The sequence below is a fragment of the Panthera leo genome, chromosome A3, assembly GCF_018350215.1.
Source record: "Panthera leo isolate Ple1 chromosome A3, P.leo_Ple1_pat1.1, whole genome shotgun sequence".
Lineage (NCBI taxonomy): Eukaryota > Metazoa > Chordata > Mammalia > Carnivora > Felidae > Panthera > Panthera leo.
The window spans coordinates 128780807-128803751 of record NC_056681.1 but is presented as its reverse complement, the minus strand read 5'-3'; the positions used below and the strand labels follow the sequence as shown (position 1 = coordinate 128803751).

Here is a 22945-nt window from a genome sequence, read left to right as displayed (position 1 = left end):
GCCAGATGGGACTGTGCAGTAGTTTCCTAGGGCAGCTCTAAGAAAGTACTATAAACCAGTTGGCGTAAACATCAGAAATTTACCATCTCACAGTTGTGAAAACTACAAGTCCAAGGTCAAAGTGTTAGCAGGGTTGGTTCCTTCTAAGAGCTGTGAGGAAGAGTCTGTTCCGGGACTCTCTCCTGGATTCTAGTGGTCTCCGGCCATCTTTGGCATCCCCTGGCTTGTAGATGTGTCACCCAATCTCTGCCTTCCTCTTCATATGGCAGTCACCCTGTGTGTGTACTCTGTGTTCGAATTTCCTTTGTTTAATAAGGACACCAGTCTTATTGGAATAGAGGCCCACCTTAATCCAGCATGATCCCATCCTAACTTGACCATCTACTTCTACAGTATTTACAAATGAGGTCACATCTGAGATACTATGGATAAGGACATCAACATAGGAATGTGGGGTGGGGGGGTGGGGGAGACACTATTCAACCCATAACAGGATGGGAATGTCCTTCTAACCAATTGCCCAGATGAGCTTCATCAGCCTGAGCAGAAAACCACTGACTTATACTAGAGGCATCACTCTTGGGCAAACCCATACCCTTCATGGGACGAAGCTAACACACACACACACACACACCTTCTTTTACCCACTGTCTCCCCAAATACCTCATCTTTGTTTCCCTGAACCCACTTTTCTCAGACCAAAGGAGAAAGAAGTGATTTAAGGGTATAGTGGGGTGGGTCTATGGAAGGTTATTATAAAACATATCCAATTGGGCATCAAGGGCTATCTTTACTATCTCTCCACTGATGACTACAGTAGGAGGCAGAGATTATTTTTACCAAGAGAGTGTCTCATAGTAGATGATGTTCAAGATCTGTGAAAATTTGTTCCTATCTCTAAAGATGTTTGCTATTCCAAACACCAAATAAAATTGGGCATCAGTAAATAACACGTTCCTCTCTGTGACAAATTCAAAGAAATGGTATTGCTCCTTCAGCCACTTGACTTACATTCAATTCTCTTGGAAAAGAACATGGACAAAATTCAAGCATATATTGTGTTCATGTAGAACAGCACAGGAGTGTCGTGAATGTGATGACAAAGGAGAGAAAAAACTACCACTGTTTTTAAGAGTACCATAAATATTTATTCCAAACAAAAAACAGGGCTTTTTTTTTTTTTAATTTAAAGGTAAGTTTCCAGACAAGAAGAAACATAAAAAGAATATCTACAAATCACAGAGTCTTCCATACATCCTCTTTGTTACAGAACTTTGTGTTTTGTCTAAAAGGGTAGTTACCTGCGTGGGTGGACATGTGGAATCCTGGGCCCTTAAAATCCAGTCTGCACATGAGCCAGAGTAATCATTGAAATAGTAAATCAAATCATGCAACTCTCCTGGGCAATGTCCTTCAAGTATTTCCAATTCCACCAGGAATAAAGTCTAAAGCCCATTCTGAACCTGGTCTCTGCCTGCCTCACCGACACCCTCTGGTGCCACTCTTGCCCTTATTCACTGTCCTCCAGCTGTCACACCACCTCCTCCTACTCCTCAAATCCATCAAAATAGTCCCAACCTCCACCTGCCACGCTTGCTTGGCCCTGGCATTTCCCTTGGCAGCTTCATGCAATCTTCAGGTCTTGGTACAAATGTCATCAACCTCTGAGGGCTCGTCCGCAGCCCTTCACTACCCTACCTTGTTTGTTTTCCTCATGACACTTCTACAACTCACCAGGACCTTGTTCAAGCATTGCGTCCTGATTGACTCTGCCTCCTCCCTGTAGAAGGTAAGGAGGATGAAGACAGGGACATTATCAGCCTTGCTTCCTGATGCATCCAGACTGGACCCTTGAACTGCTGAATGAATAAACAAGTGAATGAATGAATTTTCCCTTACCTTAAAGACAGACCGCCACCAAATATTCTGACATGTTATCATGATGTAAGCATCCTGATCTTTAAAGAATCTAATTGATAATTCTGGTTACTCTGACTTGCCATCACAGCTTAAATGGGAAGTCGTCAAAAAATCCACAAATGTCCTAGTGATCGCCTCCTTTGCAGTCTCTGGGGACTTGGTCTCCCCCTGCCATGAGGTGAGGAAGAAGAGGAGAAAAAGGACAAAGAGCAAGGAAGGGACCCAGAGTGGCATCTTGACATACCGTGACATGTAGAATGGATGCGGCCAAGGGTAGAGGGACTCTGAAGGCAGGAAAGCTCCAGAGTAGCCCAGGTAAGGGACGGACGAAGGGCCCGACCAGAGCGTGGAGGGTGAGCAAGCACAGAAGTGTACCAGTGAAACCCCAGATACATCAGTAGAGGACAGGATCCCTGCTGGGTTGGGCAAGGAGGGAAGCTGCAGAAATAGGGCCCTTTAAGAGGACAACGGCAGAGCTTAGGAGGTTCTTTTGTGCCGATTATAAAATCCCTGATCAGAGAAGACTAAACTATTCTCACAAAAGGAATCCAGCAAATGCCTCTTTAAGAGCAACCTTCAATCTTTTCCCAGTCCCCTCACCAAGGCCAGGGCTTGAGAGGCGAGAGAGGTGCCTACAGTGCAAACCTGCGAGAGAGTCTCACTCTTGGGGGCCCGCATGGGCACGCTAGGAGCCCCTCTTATCACACCCAGTGCCAGCCCCGGCACACATGGTGGACATCCTATAGTCAATTCCACTCCATTTGCATCGGCTGCCGTATCGTGGACCCAGCTGCCTTACGCTGTACCTTGGGCCAGACTCTGTAAAGAGAATAGAGATGAAGGAGACGAATTTGCAATCTAACAAGGGATGTGATGCAATCAGCTTAATAACCGGAGACCATGACACGTTCTTGAGCCAAAAGGTCAACAGGATATGGGAACTGCGTAGGGGAGAAAACGTTCCCTGGGGTTTGGCATGACTTCTTGCAGGATAACACCGTTGGGAGGAACCCTGGGAGAGGACTAAGAATCTGACAGGGGAAGGCTGGAAGTTGAGAGATCCCCAGACGGAAAGGCAGGGCATGAAAAGACAGGGTGTAAGGCAACATTATGCACAAAGTCTGAAGGAAAAGGTTGAAAAGGCATTTTGTTCTTAGCCTATGCAAGTCTGTGTGTCATCAAAGCCAAGTCAGCTCTTCAAAGCTGACATTTTTTTCTGTCATTTTCTTTCTAATTAGTACAGGAGCTAAGCTCTCCAACCTTCATTTTACTCGTACGCCTGCGTTAATGACAGGCTAGGCTATTAGCTGATAAAAAAAAGGCGATTCTCTTCCACACAGGCCATTTAAACTGTGCTCGGGGTTAATTCCTTCATCATACGCTAAAGAAGAGTTTCCTCATCCACACCTAATGAGACTCTGCAAAGAAAGGTAACGGGCATCAGCACGCAGGCCAGGGGATTAAATGCACTAATTAAAATGCAATGCTGCCCAAGCCGCCCAGTTTCCAAAGATCAGCAATGCCAAGAAGTCAATGAGGCTACAAGTTCAAATTGGCGAAGAGAGTGAGAAGCGGGGATCCCAGGCGGGAGGCCCCGCAGAACAGCTCCAACCAGCCAGGCGCTTCCCGCTCGGAGACGTGACACGCTTTCTCAGGGCCGCACGTAACTCATAATAACATGATTTTATTCTTAGAAGCAATTTCCATTACCGGCCCTGTTTATTATCACATTATTTTCTCAATAGCAGCAATAAACACACTAAACTCTCCCTGTTTGCCCGCACGTTTACTACTGCTCCTAGTCATCAAGAAAGGGGAAGCTTTGAAGAATGCGCCCATCATCAAGGGCACCCCTGGGTTGCTGGCGCTCGCCACCAGCCTTGGAACCCCACCTCTGTGACCTGGGAGGTGGCCAGAGGCCTGACGCTTGCACAAGGGCCTGGGGCAAACTGGGAAGGAACCGGGCAGGCGTGCCCAAACTGAGCAAGTCCAAGGCTGACCACCAAAGAATCTGATTCAGTCTCTCCATGTGTGCTTTCAAACACACAGAAAAGACGTGAATAAACACCAAAGCAAATGTTTGGGCACCTTGAAGAATGTTTTTTTTCCAAGTGTAGGTCGTGGCCCTTCAGCGCATCATGAAACACAAGAAAGTAGAATGTACAGCAATAGAGTATTCGTTGAGACGACAACAACAACAACAACAAAACCTTTTGGTTTCGTGTGTCTATGCAGATATAAGGATGCATATGTGGGCACATACTTTGAACCATGATGATCTCTCACCATGGTTGATACAAAAAACGTTTGATGAACACAACAGATGCTTCAAGCCTTCAAAGAAAATGGCAGAGTCCTGAACAAGAACAGTTACTAGCTTTAGAGCTGGGTCTGAATCCTGACCCACTTAGTAGTTGTGTGACTTTGGGCTTATCACTTCTTTTCTTTTTTAACATTCATTCGCTTTTTGATAGAGGGAGACAGAGTGTGAGTGGGGGAGGGGCAGAGAGAGAGGGAGACACAGACTCTGAAGCAGGCTCCAGGCTCTGAACTCACAGCACAGAGACCAACGTGGGGCTCGAGCTCGTGAACCGCGAGATCATGACCTGAGCTGAAGTCGGATGCTCAACCGACTGAGCCACCCAGGCGCCCCTGGGCTTATCACTTCTAACTACAGTTCTACTGTATGCCAATAAGAACAAAACACCCGCTTCATCAGGGTTACTGAGGGAACATAGTGGCTGATGTGCACGGTGGAGAGAGCGATGGGGCTGAAACCAGACCTCTGGGTCGTCTGCTCAGCTCTGTGATTCAACAACCATGACTGAGCAGGGCATGTCCCCTCTCCTGGCTTCCTCTCATCCTCTGTCAGGTATGCGTATGACATCTACATCACAGGTCCGCTGTGGGGAATGATGAGATTTTAAAAATGTGAATGTGCTCTGTGAATGGAAAGTGCTATAAAAGGTGGGGGCTTGTTGTTTCTATTCTTTATCTCATGCTGTGCCTGGTGGACACTGGCAGTCCTATCCCAGAAGCCGCTGGCCAAGGCCCCAGCCTGCATGTTGCTCGGGCCCCTACAGTGGGAGCACGACCTGAGTGGCAGAGCCTCAGACAGAAAACCAGAATCTGGAAAACTCCGTCAGCTTTGCTCTCTTCTGAAAAGACTTCAAGGAGTTTGGACATGCTCAGTGTACTTCTGTTGACCAGGGAAAAGGCTTTTCCAGAGGAGACAGAGTGGAAGGTAGGCAGAGACAGCCTGTGGGAGACTCCATTTTAAATGCATCCGATTATCCGATCACAAACTATTCTCTCTGCTGACTGAAGCCTTTTGAAAACGTTCCAGTCCGCTTTCAACTTGGCCGTTCCCAAGCCTTGCTGAGTACCAAAGTCACCTACGCAACTATTTAAAAATAAAGATTCCCAGGCTGCTCATGGACACTTTGCATCACTTGGCCTAGTGTGGCACTTAGTGAGGTGACCTTTCTTAAAAGCTCCTCAGGTGACTGTGATAACACACCCAATTTCTGAGTCTTCCCAGGGGAAGGGAGACAATGTCATCATCCCGAGTCTTGCATTCGTTCTCTAAAAGGACCCAGAACATTTCCTAGCAAGGTGGTTCTCAAATTTCAATATGCTTAAGAATGGTCTCAGGGGATTGTCACCAGCAGGATCCTGGGCCCCAGTCACAGAGATTCTGGCTCAGGTAGGGCCGAGGAGCAGGGCTGATAAATACCCCAGGTGCTTCTGAAGCAGATGGCATTGAAAGCAGCCATTTGAAAACTATTGCAAATGACTGAGAAATCACTTCACTTCCCTGAGCCTGCTTCCTCGGCTCCAATTTGGAACAACCCTAATCCCTATATGTCCCCCTCACATGACTGCCATGAGGGCCGGATGAGAATGGTAATGTGTAAGGGCTGTGCAAAAGGTAATGTGCAAAAGGGCTGTGAAGCAGGCTCATTCCATTAACCAGATAGCTGTGTAAGGGCAGAAAGGTCCGCAGGGGCAAAAACCCACCCATTTCCAGTCGATCCCAAACCATATCCTTAAGAGACAAAAGATCACAATTCCCTTGAAAACCAAACAAGGTAACAGAAAGACCAAGCCAAGGGTTTTCAGTTTCTCACTCATTCAGCTGCCCCATTCTTACTGAATTCATCCTGATTTCTTTCAGCTACAGACCTAGTGGCAGTGCTTATTTTCAAGGACAAGATAAGCTAGTGTATTTAAAGCCCACATGAAGGACTGAATGAATTAAAAACTCTTCACATGTGTGTGCTGTTCCTGGTAGATACATAAGGACTCAATCATTAGAGACCATGATCTAGATAACACCGGTTCCCAGCAAAGTCCTGGACTCAGACTGTCAGAGATGGAAGTCACCTAAATTCTTTTATATAAGAAAACTGAGACCCAGAGGTCACACCATCACAGGTTATAAAATCCACCCCATTTGACTCCCATATCACTGGACTTTTCCCTCCAGCAAGCCTTGATAGTAAACATTTATATGATATCCACCATATTTTTCAAGCATGCACTTGGGATTCAAGGATGAACGGGATATGATCCTTGTCTTAAAGGACCTTTCAGTCTAAGCAGAGAGGTAAGGAAAAGAAATCTAATAGTAAATGATGAGGGATCATAAGGCAAGTTGAGAGCCAAGCACAAACTAGCACATCCCCTCCCCAGGTGGGACATGTGTGACATTCCTCAGTCACTCCTGGCTACCCCAGGACAAAGGAAAGGACCGAAAACAAATGGTTAAACTGATAGTCTCCATCAGTTTACAAGTATCTTAGTAATATTACAAGAAAAGGGCAATCTTATCAATAGCCTAATCTCCAGAACTCCCTACTGTCTTAATGTTAATGCTTTTCTAGAGGGAAAAACAACCTTAGCTTGACAATGCCTAGGCCTCCAGTAATCTGTGAGTCTTCCTTAGTATATGGAAATCCCTTTAAGGAACTTCCTCTTGACTTTATCTCTCCCAACTCCACAGTATATAACCAATCACTCTTCACAACCCTGGTGCAGCTCTTTCTGCCAATGGGTCCTGTCCCCCTTTAATACAATCATCTTTTTTGCACCAAAGACATCATCAAGAATTCTTTCTTGGCCGTTGGCTCTGAACCCCTGCCACCACTCTAAAACCCCATCAGTAACAATTCCAGGAAACTCCCACAACTTACAAATAAGAGCAGAAAGAAAAAGTGCTAGTGATGCATGGTGGGCCAGGCAAGCCAACGTTGGCTGGACTTTGAAGTGTATGGCTGGGCAAGTACCGGGGAGCCATGTTAGCCACGCAAAAACAAACCAAGGGCTGCTTGGGTGGGCAACGAGAAAACAGAGGTCCCTCGAGATCAGACCACACAAAGGGAGAAATGGTGGCAGAGATGCCAGCTGGGTTAGATTAAGATGAGCCTTACATGCCGGGTTGAGGAATTTAGACTGCATGGGAGCAACTGAAGGATTTTGAGCAAGGAAGCAACCCAATATTATAGAATCATGAAATCAGCAGCACTTAGCAAATTTCACAGTGTATTGAATCACCTGAGATTCTTGCAAACTCTGATTCAGCAGGTCTGGAGAGGGACCCAAAATCCCGGCATTTCTAACAAAACCCCCGCATTATAGGATGCTACTGGTCAGGAGACCACACTTTGAGTGGCAAGATAAGTGCTTATTACAGCCCAGTGGGTTTCAACTCTGGCTATATGTCAGCATCACCTAGACAACTTTACAAAGACTGCTAATAAGTGTGCCCTAGACTGAAAACCAATAAAATCAAAATAGTTGGCAGGGGTGGGGAGGAGATAGAGACATTAATAATTTTAAGTGCCCTGCTGTGACTGCAATGTGCAACCAAAGCTGAGGTCCTCATTCCAGTGCGACCTCTTCTAACTTTAGAAGGAAGAGAGAGCAAGAAAATGACCTGCATGAGATCACTCATTTCACGGAAGGCACTGTAAGAGCCTTCCTCCTCTATCACGTAGCCTTTATGCAATAATCTTTAAAGTTAAAAAAAATCTTATATTCGAATGGAAGGGTGCAAATCTTATTTGGGACATTTTTCTGGCAAAGGTTTTGGGTGGTATTCTGTGAGGTTATTTTTAATATTGGCCTTTAATTTTTTTAAGTTTATTTATTGACACAGAGAGAGAGAGAGAGAGAGAGAGAGAACAAGCTAGGGAGGGGCAGAGAGAGGGAGAGAGAGAATCCCAAGAAGGCTCCACATTGCCAGCGTGGAGCCCAATGTGGGGCTCCAACTCAGGAACTGTGAGATCATGACCTGACCCAAAAGCTAGTCTGATGCTTAACTGACTGAGCCGCCTTGGTGTCCTGGCCTTTAATCTTTTTGAGTAGCAGGTGAAGAGAAATCCCTCTGAACTCCCCTTCCCATTATGGCAGCTGCATGATCCCATAACAAAGTGTGTAGGAAGCATTAAGGAAAAAAAAAAAAAAGACTGGCAATGGGTTGCAACTGTGCTTGGCTAGCTAGAAATTGAATTCTAGAAGTGCAAATAATTTAAAATTTAAAGATTGGGAAAAATAAAAGCAAAAACCCGTGCATTTGACGTTTTTCCTCACCCCCCAGAGGCAGACTGCTCTGAGAGGTGAACGCTAGCCGGGTCTCTGTGCCCGTTCCTTCTTGTGTAGCTTACTATGCAACTTTGGGCAAGTAACTATACTCTTGAGCCTCACTTTTCTCATCCGTGAAATAAAGGGGGTGGAATCAGATGATCCTGAGTCCTTCTCCTCTGAACTGCTATAGTTCTAAGTAAAATAGAACTCAGTGGGAGAGAAAAGGGGACAACAACTTAAAAAAAAAAAAAAAATCCAGCAGAGTAATGAACTAAAAAAGTGAGGAGTTTAAGGAAGAGAACATTCAACTCTGACAGACAGACATTACTAGTTGCTCTTCCAGTATCCAAGTTCCTTATCTTCCTTCTGATCATAACTCCAGTTATATTTGAGGAGGGTAATGGGACAAGATAAAAAACAAACAAACAAACAAAAAACCCCTGCATTTCTCAGACTCTCTTGCAGCTAAGATTGACCATGTGCCAAAATTCTGGCCAGTGAGACATAAGCAGAAGTGGGCTGATAATTTCTCGTAAATTTTGCTTTCCTAATTCAACTGCTATCTCTTTCTCCTTTTTGTTCCTTAGCTCTTCTTCCTGCACAAGATGTATTTCTAGATTTCCAATCCATGGTATCCGCAAATGATTTCAAGGAGTTATCTACTCGGGTATGTAAACAGTAGTAAACATACATCTAAAATGTTGCTAGCAAGATCATCTCTCAAAATCACCAATTCACCAAGAATCACTAGCTCGGTGATTCATCCAAGGACCAATTTGTTGAATTGTTGAATCGCTTAAAAAAATTAAAAAAAGATAAACAAGTTTCCTTTAACCCAATTATAAAATTACAATGGTTCTAGTTTCTCAGAGGACAGCTAATGTTAAGTATACTTTGGTTTCTAATTTTTTATATGGTGAATTTCACCTCTCGGGCAGGTCACAAATGTTAAATATTTCATAAAGAATAGGAAAGGTTTCCTTCACCTAGTGAATTTTCAATCCAGGTTACTGCCTTTTCTACCCAGTTGATTTCCTGAATTAGTCACATTGGTGAAAGAAAAGGGGTGGTGCCATTTCAATAGTGTGCCAAGATTGGCAATATTCTACTCCTTTATCTCTAGATATCACACACGCACCAAATCAGGACACATACACACATCTTACACAAACTGTACACTCAAGCTCCCATCCACGCAGACCTGATTTCCTTAGTCAGGCTGACAAATATATTACGGCACTGTAGACTGTGTGTAAGGAATAAACCATACATTTGTCTACAAAGCACTAAGAACTTAAGAAGAGACTAGGTATCTGAAATTAGAAATACATCTTTATTTTGGTCTGTGCTCTGAAATATATAGATTCTGTCTGCAAGCTTACATTGGGTAATGCAACTCAATTTCTCATCTTTTAATGACACAGAAATTACACAGTACCAATGGAGGCTGTGATGGAGATATACCACTTCTGTATCGCATCTTGATGAGGGCCATTTGAGATGAGAAACACAGTGTCGTTTTACTCTGTATAAACAATGAGTTGCAAAGACTATCTGAGAACAAAGAAAAGCCTCCTGGGCTTGTCTACATGGGCATGGGTGTGTATGTGTCTGAGTGATGAATGCATAGCACCGTGAGCGTGTAAAGCCACTAGTGCAAAACCTTTCCCAAGCTCTAAATTCTGACGTACACACTACAACTCCCTCAGTTTCCCCCTATTCGAGAAATTAAATTCATGAACTAATAGAAGCAGGGAAGGCAGAAGATTGGATTTAAAATGCACTTAGAGAATGAGCCCATGCATTCATTAAAATCCTTGACATTCATGCGATGCATTACAGTGAAATTCAAACTTCACAAAATATAATGCAAAAATTGCATAAAATGTGAGGCTAGACTCCACGAAACACAAATAATTGCTATATATTTTCTAAGTGGTTAATAAAAAAGTGTTTTTTTTTTTCTTTTTTGGTTAACTAAGCAGGTGAATGGGTCCTTTAGCAAATTGCTCTGTTGGGCACTTTTGCTAGCCACTGCTATGGAACTGGAGCTGGGCCTGTTGGTCGTTCCATAGTAAACCAGTCAACTACTCCATAAAGTAGTCTGGGTTGGATTGTCAGTGACTTCACCCAGGGCCTCCCTTATCTTGTGATTGCCATTAACAAGTCATTTTAAAGCATCATAGATATTTTTCAATTACAACAAGGACATTAGTGAGAACAATTCCATTGTTTGATGTATCTGGTGTTTAGGCTTCCAGCTAACTGATATTTATTGTGGTCTAAGCAAGCTTAATAATTCTAAGTCACACTGAAAATCCTTAACTGGAAAGAAAAAAAAAGTTCTCTCTTTTCATTGCTCAGCTCCTGCGGTGATCTGTGTGCTATCCGCCACTCGTGTCCCACATAACCTACGAGGGAATTGTGATTTCTCTTTAAGAAAGCACAGAATAACAATACAATTTTGTTTCTATCTGTAATTGTATCAAGTACGCACTTTAATGTAGAGTTGTCATCTCTCCTTTATATAAACGTGATCTTTGAAATGCTAGGCACACTTATTTCTGAGAGGCCTTGGAGGCCTTGGAGGCCTTCTGTCTCAGCATACGCTGACACCACGCCCCCCTCTGGGTGGGTAGGATGGGAGCGCGCATGCGTGCATGTACCTGCGCGGAAACCCAACGGTGACTCACACTCCTTCCGACAGAAGAGTAACATCACAGTTGATACCAATTGAACAAGCCCCTCCTGATGGTCAAAAACAGAGTCCCTCTCACTTCCTCCAGTACTCATTAGCCCCCTCCCTGCTATTTAAGCATCCTATACCCATTTACAAATGGCTATGCCATTGCGTAAATGTAAGGAGGAACTGCAGTCGTCGGCCATTTCATTTATCCTCCAGTGCTTCAACTACCCCGTGGGATGCCCTGCTTCAAGTCTCACTCTTTTACAGTCCTCAAGGCTTGTCCTTCTACTGAAAATCCTCCGATGAATCCCCACCTCCTACAGGATAAAGGAGGAATCTTTAACATGGCGAACCAAGGTCTGCCTAGGCTGGTCTGGATACCCTGTGATGCACACCTCCGGGTAGCACGTGGACTTGACAGTGTTCCTCACCTGCTCACAGCCCCTCCCTCCCCAGCCTCCCCCACCCCCGTGGTGGAGGGATCCCTCACCCTGATAAAGCCATTCTCAATCCTAGAGGATGCCTCCTCATTCTTCAGTGTTCCTTTAAGCAAATCACCTCCCCAGTGGAACTTTCCAAGGCAGAATCTGGTGCTCTTGACTTCACCCTCAAATTTAAGTATTTATGTTGTGGTTAATAGTGTCTGCACTAGAACCCCAGCTGCATAAACCATAAGAACATATGAACATATACACCTAGTTTCTCTAAGCTTCTAGGTTGTAGTCTTTAAAATGATAAAAATAATACCCAACACACAGTTTGTTGTAAAAATTTAAATAATTTCCACCCTTGGATCCATGTTTTTCTCAGGACAGTACACTGAATCAATCACCAATTCAATAGCATTTAACCAGATTCTAACATATCTGGCTTCTAGATTAAGATACTTAGTTTCTAAAGAATCTTAGATGAGAAATTATTTTCAAGAAGCCATCATACTCTCTCTTGCTAGGCACAAGACTTACCAGTCCCTATCATGGCCACCTTTGCTTTTGGGTTTTGCAGGCTGCACAATACTGGAGACAATCCAGACGCTCCCTTAGAGCTCGTGAGGAAACATCTCCTGCAATTGAGTTTGGCTATGCCCAGGCAGACCTAACTATAGCCACTGTGGGGCCCTGAAATATATTCAAGCAGCCGGCAGTGTAAGTTTATAGATCCTTGCTAGGGTCTCCTCCTTAGGGAATAGAGGAATATGACCCTTAGATGTGCTAAGTCTTTAGGGGTTTCTGAAACATCCATCAAGAACCCTGGTTAAGTCCAGATACAAACTCAGCTCCTATAATTAGCCCACACAAAGGCTCTGTTGTATGTGGTGTCTTTTTATTCCTGTTTCTTTGTTAAATTATGCTTTACCCACTATTGGCACACAGTGTGCTATAAATGCTGACCATTAATATTATAGCCCAGAAAATCCTTGAAAGCAAAAATGGTATCTTTTTTTCATCTTTTTATTTTGATGCAGTACTTAAAACACAATACCCAGAAAGACCTCAATTAATACTATTTGAGTTAACAAATTATGGTTATAATGGGTAATTGTAATTTATAATACACTGATATTTGGTATATTCACCGCCTAATTATCTTAAAAATGATGCTGTTACACAATTTGCCATCTTTCACTGAGGACCCTGAGACTCAGGGAAGGACTAGGGGTCAAAGCTACGGAATTAAGGGCATGGCCAAGATTCATACGCACATGCTATTGTATTTGTTGTTGTTATTGTTCTTGCTTTGAGTTCAAACTTGATAGTCTTTTCAGTACACAATGATGTATTAATTAGCTGAATTTGACCTGGCCATGTTATTCAGATACATATGCCACCCAACAAATGGTTTCTGATATTTTTCTTCTCAACTGGAGCTTTTCGCCAACCTCAGAAAATGCCCCATAACCGTGTTTCAGAGTTATAACTAACCCATAAGCTAGCTGTACTGGAATGAAAGGGAAAGGAAACACAGAAGTCATTATCTGCAAAAAGGAACAGTCTGAAATCACTTCTATCAAGTACGAGGCCAGTAATCTCCACTGAATTTCTGAAGGAACATATGTAATTGGATAGATAGTTTCCAAGAACATTCAAAGTTATAACACTCCCAGCATTTAATATATAGGAGTATGTTATTCTTTCAGTAAATCCTGACTATATTAAAGTTTCAGATGATGAATGGATACAATGAAAACATCTCTGAATGCCCCTTGTCATTTTTACTACTTATCCACTCAAAGAGAAGTTCCAGTCAAGTTATTATTTTGCAGTTAAAATATCCTCAGATAGTAAAGGTTCCAAAACCCATGCCTCATTCTCAAGAACATTCCCATAATTTAGACACAAGCTTTTTATTAAATATATAAAGGTGCAAAATTTATAAATCTCATAAAAATCCTTCCCATTTCTGCTCCCTGTGTGTCTGGCTTGCTATAGTTTTGTTCATACTACACAATCATTAATGCTGTTTTACATAACGGAGCCTTGTAGAAAGCAACATGGATAATTTAAATATCTTTAAAGCCTTATTTTTAAAGGGGGAAATGCATCCTTTCACGTATCTAACCAGTGACCTTCTATGAAGTAAAACAAGCGCACTCAGTTCCCTTTGCCTTTCCATGTGGCTCAGAAGGAAAGTGAGCAAGATGATTGCACAGAATGAAAAGTGGGGATTGTAGGACTTCTCTTCAGGTAATGACATTTTTTCTTCCCATTAGCATCTTAACAGCACATGGATTAGAGATAATTGAGATGCACAGCTGTAAGGTCAAGTCAAAACTGCCAATAAAGGGACAGACAGCTTGATGAGATATCATGTGACCGTCCTCAGAAGTGGATGGGAAAGGTGGTAACCCCTCAAATATCTCTCCACCAAGACATATTCCAAGAGCCTTAAATGAGTCTTCCTTTGCTCTTTTGGAGGGAGAGTTGCTAGTGCTATATAGGTCCCAGATAATCCATTGCATGAGACAAAGTATGCGAAACTACTGAGTTATTTTATGAGGGTTATTTATTTATTTATTCATTCATTCATTCATTGTAAATTCTAACCTCAGGTGCGAGCATGGTAAATATTCTTTGTAAATTACAAACTGTTATGTGAATTAAGATGAAATTATGATCATAATGGGAAGTGCTTCTACTCCCCATTGTTTCCCAAGGGCTTGCTACACAGAGAGGGAATCTACCTTTATGCCTCTCCCATCCCCTCATAAGTCACAGGTGAGGAGGGACAGTAGCCCACAGGGAGAATTTGGTCTGGCCCAAGAAAAAGCAGAAACTATACACTGAAAGCATGTTCCTGGTCTTTGTGGAGCTAACTGGGAATGCTTGGAGATAAAAGACAGCTCTTTGGAATCAGACTCTGATGAGCCCCATTTCATAAGTTTGAGTGGGTCCCTTGGCATGGATGAGATGTATGACAGGAAAAGGGAGAAGGTAAGAAGGGGAAGGAAAATTGCTCGGTAATGGAAAACATCATTCCCCTTAGGACCAGGAAAAAATCACCATTCCCTTAGGGAAAAGTTTCTCTTGTATTTATTTAGGGTGTACTGCCTCTGAGAATTATTGTCTGTCCTGGGAGTAATGCGTGCACTGTGTGGGTAGGAATGGGTGTTCAACCCAAGGTTTATCCCCAAAGGCCCAGAAGACCCCAAGAAGAATGTATGTATTTTTTAAGTTTATTTATTTTGAGAGAGAGAGAAAGAGAGAGATGGAGGGAGAGAGAGAATGAGCAGGGGAGGTGCAGAGAGAGGGAGAGAGGGAGAGAGAGAGAGAGAGAGAAAGAGAGAAAGAGAGAAAGAGAGAGAGAGAGAGAGAGAGAGAGAGAGAGAGAGAATCTCAAGCAGGCTCTGTGCTGTCTGCACAGAGACCAATGTGGGGCTTGAACTCAAGAACCATGAGATCGTGACCTGAGCTGAAACCAAGAGTCAGATGCTTAACCGACTGAGCTACCCAGGCACCCCAGGGGTGTGTATGTTTATTTCATAGTGGAGGAGAGATGTGAGAAGTGGCCAGCCTTGAACTTTTTTACAGAAGTCCCATATGCAGTCGGTCATGAGCGAGTAAGCAACTCGGGCTTTGGGAACTGTGAACTCTTCTGTATAATTGTGGCTGCTATTTGCTGAAATGGCAGGAGGAGGATGGCTCTAGAGTGAGACTGGTCTCTGGAAGGAGATATGGGGGTATCCTAGGGGGAGACTGAAACCGACACTTTGTGGGATTACAAGTGGATCGCTCTCTGAGATATAGCTTATTTTCATACTGGTTACTGAAAACAGTCTATTTATATCTAACATTCAGAGTCTTACTCCCAATGCTATAATTCCTTTCAGTTATCCCTAAACCTTCAGGAAAAAAAAGTCTTAGGCAACACAACACAATTGTATTAGTAGAATTATACAAAATTAAGGGCCCAGGAATTAAGAAAGGTGGTCTTCTACACCAAACACCTCTGATGAGGCCAGTAGCAACATCTACTGGAAAACAATGGCCCAGAGTTCCAGGTTGTGAGCGGTAGAAAGTAAGCATAGGTCCAAAGCGACAAGAGCAAGGAAGGCCTTAGATTTCTACAAAGTAGCTGCCTCATGGATAATTCCTGAATGCATATTAGGGAAAACCCCTCTTTCCACAAATATTCTAGTGGAAGTTTTCCCCTGTTTACATTATTACCACTTATTATAATTCTAATTAGCATCAAACTATTCCATAAATATTTATGGAATTGAATACATGGAATAATGTATTCACTCTACAAATATTTATGGAATGCTCTCAGCATACATAATGCTTTCCCCAAAACATGTACATAGATCCTCAAATCTGTGCAACTCATACATACGTGTTCCCATGCCCACCCACACAGAAGTATGTCTGGACACACTCGTGCATACACACATGCATACTCAGTCACCCAATGCACACAAATATACGTATGGAATATAAAGAAAGACACACCATCCCACGTTCTTGGAAGTTGGGACATCAGCTACAGTGTTGATGATCTAAGACCCCAGATACCTGCTCAGGCAATACTGGAAGAAGCAGAACCTCCTGGCTTCCTCAATGCCAGCTTCTCCCAGTTCTCTGCTCTGGCTGCAGGAATCCTGGCAGAGCAACAGCCCTACTCGCTCCCCTGGACTGATAGCCCTGGGCCCCAGGAGGAGGTTGTAATTCAGAACCCTTGACTCTGAATAGGCAGAAACCATTTTTCAGAGAGCTGGGTCCTAGGGAAAAGATTGCTAGGCTGGTTCCCGTCCCAGTGAGATCTCCATCACTTCCTCTGCCTTATGCTGTAACCACATTGCTTATTCCTTGGCTGGCTGTTGGGGCACATGCAGGAGTGCATATCTCAGAGAGTTAAAGCACAGCAAGAACCAAAAGGAGAGAAAATGGCAAGTAAGAGAAAAGGAAATTAAAAAAAAAAAAAAAAAAAAAAACTACAGGCAGGTAAAGAGTGAAAGGAAGATGTAAATAGTAGATGAACAATAAGCCCAACCCTCAAGACATGATGGAACAGAGACGGGGGTGAAAATACTGAACAAATAAATTCCAAAGATTTGGCGTCTAACAGGTAAATGTTGAGAAAGCAATAGGAGTGTTCTTGTGCTGGAAATCTGATGTGTCTTGTCAAGGTGGGGGTATTCCTTGAAAACCCCAATGAGCAGACCCACCTAAATAGAGTAAGAAGTATTTAAAACTTTACTTAAAAACACAATTTTAAAGAGCATTTAAAAGAAATTAAACTATGTATGTGTAGTCAATAGATTCCATGTTTCCTATGAACGTTTATTGAACATCTAGGAAGCCACACTGAGTATTGGTCTGAAATCTTCTGTTTTCCTTTGCGTTTGAGGTTTACACAAGCCCAGTACCTACATGGACTTGTACACGGGAGAACTTGGTAAATGATGAACCAGAACAATCAGCCAGAAATAGAATGGACAGTGTTTCTAAAAGGACGGAACAAATGACAACATCAGGCTTTCTCTTGCAATGTGCAAAAATGAATAAATTACATTTCCACATCCCCCCCCTTTTTTTTGTATTTGTTCTATTTGAGGGAACAGCAACATTTTATCTAAGACATTTTTATGGGTGCAGGCTAATTGTTTCTAGCTCAGCTTCCCTATATTTGGAGACTTTTCATTATGACAAAATCATTCTTTATTTCTCTGACTCATCCTTCTTTGGTACAATGAAAATATTGGTGATTACACTGAGGTTATGAACATGATCAATGACTTTATAAATATGAGTGCGATAAAGCAAAGTGTTTCATTACCTTTAAAAAGTCCATATTCATTAATATGTAATAAGCAAATAAAACTTATCTGAATTTAATATTTTAAGGAATAAAAACGAGCCTTTTTGCATTAGTTATCAATGTGACTTAGCTTAAGAATTTTTATTTAACCTCTTTAGAAACTTTTAAAAGACACTAAGTCCATTACATAAGATAGTTGGGTCCTAACAATTGGACTCGTCAATATAGCTAAGTAACAACTAGTCATGAAGTTCAGAAAATGTTAGAGGCCGCGTAACAATTTATCAATATTTCTCATATTAAAGGGAAAATACCCCCAGAATGTATCCCCTACTTTTTAATACAAAATATTATAATTCAAAAAATTATTAAGCATGGTGTCATAGACGCCAAGTGAAAAAGATATTCCACAATTTTCAGAATCAAAAAGATAGAGAGTGCAAATATAATAATTTCTAAAAAAAAAAAAACAAAAAAAAAAAACAAAAAACAACTCTCCAGGATCTGGAAAATAGATCACTAGTATCTCCTCTGTGAGGCATTTCAAAGGAATGAAGACAGCAAGACCTAGGTTACAGAAAGTTGAGGAATTCTCCAGAAACGATGAGTCCAAAAAGTAATTACAAGTGTCAACAAGGAGACATTTCTGTGCTCCTTCTGTATCAAGATAAACATGTCCTGCCCTGTGTACTCTGTGCCTGTGTTAGGGGTAGTTACCGTATCCGGCCTTAGGTGTACATGTGTGTATTCACACGAGTATCCACCACTAGAGTATCTTTCCTTGAGGGTAAGAAGTTTGCTAATATTCAACTTTATATCATCCCAAAGCCTAGTGAGATACCCTTCTAACAGTATATGCCTAGGTTTACTTCAGTGCAAAGTTCTGTTTCGGCTCTTCCCTCTTTAAGTAATCTCACATAGATTCGGGGCCCAGTTACAGAGCTGACAGATGGCATTGCCTATTATCACCAGACATCACAGAACTTGGAATGCCAGAGAGAATTGCCTTCACGTGATCAATGGACTGAGTCAATGCCTTCATGGGTAAAATTTTGACAGTTGCTTAACTGACATATCCCCGTCGCCATCCCCATCTTCAAATCCACACTTCAATAGTAGCCCTACTCTGAGCTCCCAGGAGTCTTGGTTTATCACCCTAGAGGAAAATAACCCTTGAATGAGAGAATGTCAATTCTGGCGGGGATCTAGAGATACCTCTAATCTCTTGGTTCTCAGACTTCATTTTGGAGGAATTCAGAGATAACAGAGATAATCTGCCTCTAAAGTCAAATGAGATAACCCGAAGGGAGTTTCTACTAAGAGTCAAGCAATGAATGAGATACCCCACAAACATTATCACATCATATAATATTAAAAAACCCATGAAGTCTTTCCCTAGTCTTCGCAGAAGAAAAAAATAAGTTACTGAATAGAATTTCTCAATTACAACACTTCTTTGAACAAATTTTCAAATTTTAGCTCTATTGCTTGTCTGCTGGCAGGCAATACAAAAAAAAAAAAGCTGATTAATATCACACCTGATATCAAGTGTCTTTACTCAGCCTGGCAGGCTCACTTTTACTTTCTATGTGGTAGGTAGACCTAGATTATTTTTCTCCCACTTATATGTAATTTCTTAAAATTATTTTATGTGGTATCCCACTTGAGATTCAGAAATATGAATAAATATAGAATACTTTCTACTAGAAAAATCTTTCCTGTTAGTACAGAGGAATTATAATCATTTCAGTGCATTTCAGTGCAATTTCATTGCACCAAAACTTCCTGTTTCCCTCTAACCAGGTTCAAGAACACTGCTGTGCTCCACGCCCATCATTTCATTTATAGATGAAGTGAGTGATGCTTACAGAGAGGAAGGGATTTACCCTAAGTCACACAGTAATTTAGCATCAGAGACAAGAGGAGAACACAACGAGTTAATCCTCTTGAAGCCAAGGTCAGTCCTCCTCACTCCTGTAGCACAGAAATAGTTCATCCATGCTAATGACCTAGAACTGGGTTTTCTTAGTTATTTTAAGACTAAAAATCTATCCAAATGTGAATTTTGAAAAAGCTACCAAAAGGGAGAGGTACTTGAATAGAACAATTTCTTTCAAGTAACACACTTAGGTTCACAAGGGAAAAAATGTATTCAAGGGGCAGAAAATTCCCGTTAGTACCTAGAAGCAGTGTATACAGGATAAGTCCATGGCCTTTGCTGTCACTGCTGTTCTGTGAATATGCAGATCGAGATCTAAAACCATTATCACCCCCTGGTAGGCTAGAGTGCTCAGTCCAGTGAGACACCCATTACGGGTAGCAGGTATACACAGCTGGGATCAGGAGTCAGGAAGTAGAGCATTGAGCCACTTCAGTATAAAGGCCAAGATTCATGACTTTTCCCATTCATATAAGTCCCTTATACTGGGGCACCTGGCAAGTCACCACGTATTACTGACAGCAAACATGTGCATGAGCTAAAACATCTAGAGGGAAATAGAAATAATTGCAAACAATCCTTGAACAGATCCCAGCTGCATTTTCCAGGTGTGCAAACCTGGGCAAGTTACTTGAACTCTGTGAACTTGAATTCTTTGCAACCTGGAGGATCTGAGCATGAAAGGAGATCACACGTGTAAAGCTTCAGTACATGGCAGGTGCTCAGCGATTCTTGGTCTCTACTCCTCGCCTCCACTCGAAAGTCCTGGGTCCCACCTGAGTGCCTAATCCCCTCTCTCTTGTTCTGATGCTGCTACTCTGGGGAAGTCCCATTCTCTAAGCGACACCATTCCTTCCTCTGAGGATGCCTACCTTGGGCAGCACACAAACCTCCCTTCATACATACAAATTCCCTTCCTGGCTGTCAGGCCATAGGTGCGATGCGTAACAATACACAGAAAGTGAAGGCTGAGTCAGCACATCTCAAGCACTCCTTTCTGGGTGCAAAAGCTAGAACAAAAATGTCTGTTGCAACAGTCTTTATTTTTCAAAACCCAGCAAGCTCACCTTCTGAAGCCAGCTGGAAAAGCTGATGAGAAATCAATGGCATTTGATTGTAAACCTGTCAAAATGATAGTGACAGCAGTACATTAATGGTGGCTCCCAGTATTGATCCCCCTCCTTCCTTTCTCCATCATCGCACATCACCTTCATACTAATAACAGACTCTTTTTTCTAAATTAATCTCCAGACAAGGGAAATCAATAGTATTTACCGTGTGTAAATTTTCCTATCCTGTAGAGCCAACATTTCCCATTGCTTTGAACTTGAAGACTGGTACTATCCGTAGCACACGCTAGGAGAGGGAGCTACTCACTGTCAAAACGTGGCTGATTTTCTTTAGAAAAGGGCTGTACCAATCCAAGAAAATAACCGAGAGAAAAGAAGAAACCCCAGGGGTCCCCATAAATGTTTAAATGATGCAATTATGGTTTTCATGTAAAACGAGATTTTTGAAGAGGCAAAAAATGCCAGTCAACCAAAGTCTAGTATCATTTCCTGACAGAAAAAATAGACATAAATGAACTTATATCCCCCTCGAAAGCCACAGAATTAGGGCAAGTATTAGATCTGGAAGGGGCATGAGAGAATATCTAGTCTTCTGAGTTCTACCTTTGGGATGCGGTTTTAAAAGAAAGAACCATTTTATGCCAATGGTTGCATCCTTTGTAAAACGCAACATTGAATTACTTTTTATTTTAAATAACACTAGAGAATAAAGTGAGATTTTATAACAGAAGTAGAAGTGACATAGTTTTAAAGCATTTGAAAACCATTGATCTAGTTCAACTCTCTCAACCTAATAGTGGAGAAGCTTTTCCTGGCAAAAAAGTGACTCTTTAAGTTCACACTGATGGCAAGTGACAGTTATTTTATGATAATACCAGTAACGGTTATATATACTTGTGATAATACCAGTAAACATTAAAGCAATAGCTATAATTTATTGAGCATTTACTTCTGTGGCCAGTCTGGGTAGACACTTGACATAAGTATTTCTAATCCTCAGAGCAAATCCACATGGCAGCTACTTTTCCAGTTGCTCTATCCTCCTGCCCATGGAGGATCACTTCTGAACCCCCCAGAGGATGCCTGAAGCCACAGACAGTGTCAAACTCTACACATGCTATGTTCTGTCCTATACATACATGCCTATGGTAATTATTAGGCATCTTACTATTAACAACCACAAACAGTAGATGTTACCAACCACAAACAGTAAAACGGGACAATTATAACAACCGAGTATAGCAACAGTTATGTGAACATGCTCTCTCAAAACATTGCATTGTCCTGTATTTATCCTTCTTCATGTGATAACGTAAGATAATAAAAGGCCTGCCTCATGAGAGGAATTGAGGTGAATGACACAGGCATCGTGACATAGAGTTAGGCTACTCTCCATGTTCTGGCAATATGCCAGAAGGAGAATCATTCACTTCTAGACCACAGTTGGCCACAGGCAACTGAAACCATGGATAAAGGGGACTGCTATATAAAGCTGACGAAGCGGAGAAAAGAAGGCTCAGAAATGTTAAAAGACTTATCCAAGATCACACAGACAATGGTCAGGGGATCTGGGACTTAAAACCTACTCTGTTTAGCTCCAGGTCTCCTTTTGTCTTTGAAGAGCCAGGTTGACTCTACAGATACTTCTAGGAACCACGAATCTTGCACTGTGCTCCAGACAAAGGGTCACCTAAAAATGGTCATATTAGGAAATAAGATACGAATATATGCAGAGGTAAGTAATATCATAGGACATAAGTATTTAGTTGCTCAGTGAGTGAAGAATTAGAGTAGGTAGGAGTAGCAGGAAAGGTTTTAGGAAAGACTGGAGAGTTTAGGACAGAAACAAAGAAGGGGAGAATATTTTAGATAGAAGTGGTTAATCCAAACCACAGAAATAGGAACAATGAGATATTGTGGGGGATTGTAAGGTAGTTCTGGAACCATCAGATGTATATAACACAACCAAAAGAAATGCCATGGAAGAAGAGGATGCAGGTGCGTTGTACAGAAGTTGCGATGCAGGGGAAGGGAGGGGACCATGGGATGAATAGATAAGAGAAGAGGCAGGGAGGTTCCCCCAAGAGGTCATTCCAGTGGCCTCAATATCGTTCCACAAGAACCTGGGCTCCAGGGGCTAAAAAAGAAGGACAAATGGGAAAGACACTGTGAAAGAAAACTGGGACAAAAGTAGGATACATCAGAGTCTGGAGGACAAAGGAAAGGCACGTTGCAAACACTTCACGTTGGTGTTCATGGAATGAGGATTACTGTAAAGACATCAGAAAAGTAATAGTAATGTTATATAGCAGATGGGACCCTCTACTTTGTATAGTGGTTTTCTAGTAACACATTTCTTTTATACACCTCTCTTGGAATGTTTCTAAAAGATTAGCAAATTAGATGTTACTCTCATCCTTCTAAAATGAGCACTCAGGAGCCCAAAGAATTTAAGTGACTTGCCCTAGGCTATTTGATTTTTTG

General features: G+C 42.1%; 1 long non-coding RNA gene across 2 annotated transcripts in view; it reads right to left on the bottom strand.

Annotated features, from left to right (window-relative positions):
- The window catches only part of LOC122216606, a 152322-nt gene extending 130175 nt beyond the window's left edge, over positions 1-22147 (bottom strand). For both annotated transcript variants that reach the window (XR_006200988.1, XR_006200989.1), the window contains exon 1: positions 22048-22147. This is a non-coding gene — a long non-coding RNA (uncharacterized LOC122216606). The remainder of the gene's footprint in view (positions 1-22047) is intronic.
- Between the last annotated feature and the right edge of the window lie 798 nt (positions 22148-22945).